Source organism: Zea mays, chromosome 8 (genome assembly GCF_902167145.1).
Source record: "Zea mays cultivar B73 chromosome 8, Zm-B73-REFERENCE-NAM-5.0, whole genome shotgun sequence".
Taxonomy (NCBI): domain Eukaryota; kingdom Viridiplantae; phylum Streptophyta; class Magnoliopsida; order Poales; family Poaceae; genus Zea; species Zea mays.
The window spans coordinates 117,940,346-117,948,831 of record NC_050103.1 but is presented as its reverse complement, the minus strand read 5'-3'; positions in this window follow the sequence as shown (position 1 = coordinate 117,948,831).

Here is an 8,486-nt window from a genome sequence, read left to right as displayed (position 1 = left end):
AAATGATTTCAGAAGAGGAGCAGAAAGCAAGAGAACTGGAGCAGCAGATCGTAGACATGCAAGGCGAAGACCCCCTTCACCAATGACAAGACCCCATGCCTTGCCACCACGCGACCGCTGCCTTCCAAGGGTTGAATTAACTTGATGAACGGAGCCCACTTGCACCACAACTCTAGGCCTCCCCCTGGCCCCAAAACTTTAGAGCAGACACCTACGCAAAGTACAACGGCAATGCAGACCCAACTCAATACATCATGAGCTATCAAGTTGCAGTGGCGTCCTCTGGGGGAGACGACGCTACCATGTCCAAGTCATTCATCATAGCCCTCGAAGGCCCAGCTCTCACGTGGTACACAAGACTGCCACCATTATCAATTGACTCATGGAAGACGCTTCGTGACAAGTTCTTACTCAATTTTCAAGGGTACAGACCCGAGACATATGCTTTGGCAAAGGTATCGCTCTACAGATAGCAGGAGAAAGAAACCCTTTGAGAGTACTACAAGAAATTTCCCTTACTGAAATGAGAGTTGCCTTCGGTCGATGACCATATAGCCATCCACTATGCAATCAGCGGTCTTCGGGCAGGCATTCTATACAACCACTGTATAAGGGATCCACCAAAAAAACATGTAGGAGTTATATAAGCTTTTTGGAAAGTATGCCCGATCAGAAGAACTACACAAGAGGAAAATCGAGTCTCAGCTGAAGCCCAAGCAGACTCCGCAGTCCAGCAGAACACGGATAAGGCCTTCGCAACCAGATTTAGCTCGACAAGACCACGCCTAATCACAACTGCATAATATCACAAATCAGCAGTAGACCAGAGACAACACCTCTCATCGTCATGACTACCCTCCACAGCAAGGCCACAACGGCAATGCAACCAGAGGCAGAGGCAGAGGCAGAGGCCGAGGTCAGCAGCAGCGAAGATTATATTGTCTTTTCCACGGCAAAGCCTCGGCACACCCAAACAGGGATTACACCTCCCCCACCCCTACCAAAGCAAGAAGACTTCGCTGATCAACCCTTTCGAGGGGTAACCCACATGATTACCGGAGGGTCCAGCTCTGAGTTCGAAACAAAATGATAGAAGAAAGACCAATACCGAAGGGTAAGCCATGTAGCCCTCACTGGGCCTGTCGTTCAAACGAAATGGTCCCACGTGCCACTTACCTTCGATGCAAGGGATGTTGACCTCCGTAGTGCGCCTCGCGCAGATGCTCTGATGATAAATTGTAGAGTGGCAGGGTGGGATCTGCACAAAGTACTTGTTGACAATGACAGCCAGACAGACATCATCTTCCTGCATGCCTTCGACTTTATGGGCATAAGTCATAGCCTCGTCAAGCCAGCAGACAACCCCCTTTATGGCTTCAGAGGAAAAGGAACCTTTCCACTCGGCAAAATTCAATTACCACTATATATCATTCAGCACTGCACCAAATGCAATAAGTGAGCACATCACCTTCGACATAGTCGATATGGTTTATCCCAACAACGCCATCATGGGGCGAACATCCATCAAAAAACTTGAAGCAGCTATACACGAATTATATTTGTGCATGAAGATCCCATGCCCCCAGGGTGCAATCACCATATACGGGGACCAGCAGGTTGCCAGGAACATAGAAAGAGATTTTGTTCTTGGCCAGCGCAATATGCTGCCTCACAACTAATCACGAAGACCCCGGTAGCCTTCACCCAAACAAGGGGAAAAAGATCAACGCACAACTATAGAGCAACGAAGGGGTGAAACAGTCCCCCTGGACACAGCCACCCCCAATCAAACAGTCCTGGTCAGCGCGGATCTCTTGGAGGCAGAAGAAGAAAGACTCATGTCCTGTCTCAACCGCAACAAAGATGTCATCATGTGGTCTGCTCGGAACCTCGTCAGCGTTAGTCGCACCATCATCGAGCATAGGTTGGGTACTGATCCCACCGTACACCCCAAGAAACAAAAGCTACGAAAAATGTCTAACGAAAAAACCAAAGTAGTGAAGGCAGAAGTCCACCGCCTACTGGAGGCAAAATTCATTGAGCCAATTGATTACCCCACTTGGCTCACCAATGTCGTGATGGTACAGAAGAAAAACAGAAAATGGAGAATGTGCATAGACTTCACCAGTCTCAATAAAGCCTGCCCAAAAGACAATTTCCCTCTGCTAAGGATAGACAATATCATCGACCCAGTGGCAGCATGTGAAGTAATGTCTCTGCTCAGTTATTTTTTGGGCTACCACCAAATCTACATGAAGAAGGAGGACAAGACAAAGACAAGTTTTATAACACCCTTCGACACATACTGCTTTGTGTGAATGCCTGAAAGCTTAAAAATGTCGGCTCCACCTTCTCAAGGCTAACCAAAAGCATTCTAGAGAGCCAGATGGGTCTAAAAGGGAAATGTGCCCTTGGGTCATTTCTATTATATTTTGGTGATTAAGTGACCAACACATAGCGAGTGAGTTATTATGTGCCAAATGAAGAGAGAAGTGAAAATCATGTAACAAGGTACGTTTCTAGACTTAGTACATTGTTTTGAGTACTAATATATGTTGTCTAAGTGCTAGAAACAGAGAAAAGAAAAGAACCAAAAGACGTGGCTCGATGCAGCCAAAGTCCAGCTCGGTCTGGCACACCGGACTGTCCGGTGTGCACCGGACAATGTCCGGTGCGCCAGGCTGGACTCCGGTGAACATGCCACTCTCGGGAGAATTTGGCGGTGTACGACTATAATTCACCGGACTGTCTGGTGGTGCACCGGACTGTCCGGTGAGCCAACGGCCGCCAGCGCAATAGTCGGTCGCGCAATCCGCGGGCGACGCGTGGCCCGCGCCAACGGTCGACAGGGGGCACCGGACTGTCCGGTGCGCCAACTGCCACGAATCTGCAATGGTCGTCTGCGCCAGAATAGGAAGGAGATCGCGCACCGGACATGAATAGTGGTTGTCCGGTGGTGCACCGGACTGTCCGGTGCGCCACCCGACAAAAGGCAACTTTGGCTTTCCTTGTTGGCCTCCAACGGCTCCTAGCTGCCTTGGGGCTATAAAAGGGTCCCCTAGGCACATGGAGGAGCTACCCAAGCACACTCTAAGCATTCCAAGACTTCTAGTCCTCACTTTCACACAATCGTTCATCGTTCTTGAAATTGGAGCACTTTTCGAGTTGTAAACTCCCCGCGCGTGTTTTGTGTGCTCATCTTCTCACTTGTGTGCGTGTTTGCGGTGTGGATTTAATTCTAGTGTGCGTTGCTCTTCCCAACCTTACTCCGTGCTTTCTTTGTGATCAATCTTATAAGGGCGAGATGTTCCAACTTGTGGAGATTCCTCACAAACAGGAAGAAAACTATAAGGAAGAATACCGTGATATTCAAGTTGATCATTGGATCACTTGAAAGGGGTTGAGTGTAACCCTCGTCCATTGGGATGCCACAACATGGAGGTAGGCAAGTGTTATACTTGGTCGAACCACGGGATAAACCACTGGGTCTCTTGTGTTGTCTTTCTATGTGATTATTGTGATTCACAAGAGCTCGCTCTATAGCCACTTGGTTCTATTGCACTAACATCTTTATAACCAAGCTTGTGGCTATTTAGTATTGAATCTTACATGATCACCTATTCACCCCCCCTCTAGGTGCTCTCAATTGGTATCAGAGCCGTTCTCTTCATGTAAGGGACTAATCGCCCGAAGAGATGGATCCTAAGGGAAAGGGGATGGTGGTCAACGATAAGGAGAAGGAGTCCATCTTCAACGAGCCAAGAGATGAAAAGCCCACTGACTCTGGCTCGAGTCACAAGAAGAAGGACGGGAAGAAGAAGAGACGCATCAAGAAGATCGTCTACTACGACAACGATGAATCTTCTTCTTCACCAAGAGATGACGACGACTATGACTCGTCTAAAAAGAAACCGGTTAATTCAAATTATTCATTTGATTATTCTCGTATTCCATTCAATTCCAATGCTCATTTGCTTTCAATTCCACTTGGTAAACCTCCACACTTTGATGGAGAGTACTACTCATTTTGGAGTCACAAAATGCGTAGTCACTTATTTTCTCTCCATCCTAGTATTTGGGAGATAGTTGAAAATGGAATGCACTTTGATAGTACGGATAACCCTGTATTTATTAATGAGCAAATTCATAAGAATGCACAAGCTACCACTATTTTGCTAGCATCCTTGTCTAGGGACGAATACAACAAAGTGAGCGGCTTGGACAACGCCAAGCAAATCTGGGACACCCTCAAAATATCACATGAGGGAAACGATGCCACCATGATCACCAAAATGGAGTTGGTGGAAGGCGAGCTGGGAAGGTTCGCGATGATCAGGGGAGAGGAGCCAACACAAACGTACACAAAGATGACGCCCGAGGAGATACTCGGAAAATTTGTGAGCGGGCGCATGATGGTCAAGGAGGCAATGTATGTTGATGATGCATTAAACGCCCAATGCCCATCTATGAGCCGCAGCCCATTGCGCTCAAGGCAACAAGCAGCAAGGAGGCGCTACCAAGCAAGGTAGCACAAGTAGAGGCTGCCGGGCTCAACGTGGATGAAATGGCGCTCATCATCAAGCGCTTCAAGACCGCTCTTAAAGGACGCAAGGAGTACCCCAACAAGAACAAAACAAGGGGAAAGCGCTCCTGCTTCAAGTGCGGTAAGACTGGTCACTTTATAGAAAATTGTCCCGATAATGCTAATGACCAGGAACAAGAAAAGAGCGAGAAGAAGGAGAAGAAAAAGAACTACAGGAAGGCAAAGGGCGAGGCACACCTCGGAAAGGAATGGGACTCGGACTGCTCTTCTTCCGACTCCGACGACGAAGGACTCGCTGCCTTGGCCTTCAACAAGTCCTCTCTCTTCCCCAACGAACGACACACTTGCCTCATGGCCAAGGAGAAAAAAGTAAGTGTTCGTGATACCCCTAAATACACTACTTCTAGTGATGACGATTCTAGTGATGATGAGGTAGATTACTCAAGCTTATTCAAAGGTTTAGATAGAGCTAAAGTAGATAAAATCAATGAACTGATTGATGCTTTAAATGAAAAAGAATAAACTCTTAGAAAAGCAAGAGGATATTTTGTATGAAGAGCATGATAAGTTTGTTAGTGTGCAAAAATCTCTTGCTTTAGAAATTAAAAGAAATGAAATGTTATCATCTGAATTGTCTATGTGCCATGAATCAATCTCTAGCTTAAATATTTTGAATGATGATTTAAATGCTAAGCTAGAGGTAGCCAATAAATCTAGTTCATGTGTAGAACATGTTGTAATTTGTAATAGATGTAAGGACTTTGATGTTAATGCTTGTAATGAACATCTTATTGCTATTACAAAATTGAATGATGAAGTGGCAAGTCTTAATGCTCAACTTAAGACTTGCAAAATTGATTTTGATAAGTTAAAATTTGCTAGGGATGCCTACACCGTTGATAGACACCCCTCAATTAAGGATGGACTTGGCTTTCAAAAGGAAGCCAAGAACTTAACAAGTCAAAGGGCTCCCATTCCCAACAAGGAGAAAGGAAAGGCCCCTATGGCTAGTAGCATTCAAAGGAATCATGCTTTCGTTAATGTTAGAAAATTTTCTAAGAATGTGCATCATAATAGGAGTTATGTTGATTATAATGATTCACATGCTATGTTAGCCTCTAGCTCTACTTTTGTGCATGGTAGGCCTAGGAAAAGTAATGTTGTGCATCATGTGCCTAGGAGAGTATGTAATGAACCTTCTATTATTTACCATGCTTGCAATACTTCTTTTGCATTTTTTGTAAGAATGAAAAAGTAGTGGCTAGAAAGTTGGGATCCAAATACAAGGGAGATAAGACTTGCATTTGGGTTCCAAAGGCTATTGTAACTAACCTTATAGGACCCAACAAGAGTTGGGTACCTAAAACCCAAGTGTAAATTGCCTTGCAGGTTTATGCATCCGGGGGCTCAAGCTGGATTATCGACAGCGGATGCACAAACCACATGACGGGGGAAAAGAAGATGTTCACCTCCTACGTCAAGAACAAGGATTCCCAGGATACAATTATTTTTTGGAGATGGGAACCAAGGCAAGGTTAAAGATTTGGGAAAGATAGCCATCACAAGCGATCACTCTATTTCAAATGTATTCTTAGTAGAGTCATTAGGGTATAATCTCCTGTCTGTAAGTCAATTGTGCCACATGGGCTACAATTGTTTGTTTACAAATATTGATGTTTCTGTCTTTAGGAGTGATGGTTCATTAGCGTTTAAGGGTGTATTAGACGGCAAACTCTACTTAGTTCATTTTTTGAAAGAGGAGGCCGATCTAGATGCATGCTTAATAGCTAAGACTAGCATGGGCTGGCTGTGGCATCGCCGTCTAGCACATGTTGGGATGAAGAACCTTCATAAACTTCTAAAGGGAGAACATGTGTTAGGACTAACCAATGTCTGCTTCAAAAAAGATAGACCTTGTGCAGCTTGTCAAGCAGGGAAACAGGTGGGAAGCACTCATCACAACAAGAATGTGATGACTACATCAAGACCACTAGAGCTTCTCCACATGGACCTCTTCGGACCCGTCACCTACCTTAGCATCGGGGGAAGTAAGTATGGTTTAGTAATTGTTGATGATTTTTCCCGCTTCACTTGGGTATTCTTTTTGTAGGATAAATCAGAAACCCAAGGGACCCTAAAGCGCTTTCTAAAGGGCTCAAAATGAATTTGAGCTCAAGGTGAAAAAGATAAGGAGCGACAACGGGTCCGAGTTAAAGAACTTACAAGTTGAGGAGTATCTTGAGGAGGAAGGTGTCAAGCATGAGTTCTCCGCTCCCTACACACCACAGCAAAACGGTGTGGTAGAGAGGAAGAACAGGACACTTATCGACATGGCGAGGACGATGCTTCGAGAGTTCAAGACGCCCGAGCGGTTTTGGTCGGAAGCTGTGAACACAGCTTGCCACGCCATAAACCGGCTCTATCTGCATCGTCTCCTTAAGAAGACCTCCTACGAACTCCTTACCGGTAACAAACCCAATGTCTCTTACTTTCGTGTATTTGGGAGCAAATGCTACATTTTGGTGAAGAAAGGTAGACATTCCAAATTTGCTCCCAAAGCTATAGAAGGGTTTTTACTAGGGTATGACTCAAATACAAAGGCATATAGGGTCTTCAACAAATCATCGGGTTTGGTTGAAGTCTCTAGCGACGTTGATTTTGATGAGACTAATGGCTCTCCAAGAGAGCAAGTTGATCTTGATGATATAGATGAAGATGATGTTCCAACGGCCACAATACGCACCATGGCGATTGGAGATGTGCGACCACAGGAACAACAAGAGCAAGATCAACCTTCTTCCTCAACAATGGTGCATCCCCCAACTCAAGATGCTGGACAGGTTCATCAAGAAGAGGCGTGTGATCAAGGGGGAGCACAAGAAGAACAAGCTATGGAGGAAGACGCACCACTGGCCCCTCCAACTCAAGTCCGAGCGACGATCCAACGGAATCACCCCGTTGACCAGATTCTAGGTGACATAAGCAAGGGAGTAACTACTCGCTCAAGATTAGCTAACTTTTGTGAGCATTATTCGTTTGTCTCTTCTATTGAGCCTTTCAGGGTAGAAGAGGCCTTGCAGGATCCGGACTGGGTGTTGGCCATGCAGGAAGAGCTCAACAACTTCAAGAGAAACGAAGTTTGGAGTCTGGTGCCACGTCCAAAGCAAAACGTTGTGGGAACCAAATGGGTGTTCCGTAATAAGCAAGACAAGCACGGGGTGGTGACAAGAAACAAGGCTCGACTTGTGGCAAAAGGTTATGCCCAAGTCGCAGGTTTGGATTTCAAGGAGACTTTTGCTCCTGTGGCTAGGCTAGAGTCCATTCGCATTCTATTAGCCTATGCCGCTCACCATTCTTTCAGGTTGTTTCAAATGGATGTGAAGAGCGCTTTCCTCAACGAGCCAATCAAGGAGGAGGTGTACGTGGAACAACCCCCTGGCTTTGAGGATGACAGAGTTTAGCAGGGTGATGACTCAAAAGTTTGAGATGTCAATGATGGGCGAGTTGAACTACTTCCTTGGGTTCCAAGTGAAGCAACTCAAGGACGGCACCTTCATCTCTCAAACGAAGTACACTCAAGATCTTCTCAAGCGGTTTGGGATGAAGGACGCCAAGCCCGCAAAGACACCGATGGGAACCGACGGACATGTCGACCTCAATAAAGGAGGTAAGTCCGTTGATCAAAAGGCATACCGATCTATGATAGGGTCATTACTTTATTTATGTGCTAGTAGACCGGATATTATGCTCAGCGTATGCATGTGTGCTAGGTTTCAATCCGACCCAAGGGAATGTCACCTTGTGGCCGTTAAGCGGATTCTTAGATATTTAGTTGCTACGCCTTGCTTCGGGATCTGGTATCTAAAGGGCTCTACTTTTGACTTGATTGGATATTTAGACTCTGATTATGCTGGATGCAAGGTTGATAGGAAGAGTACATCAG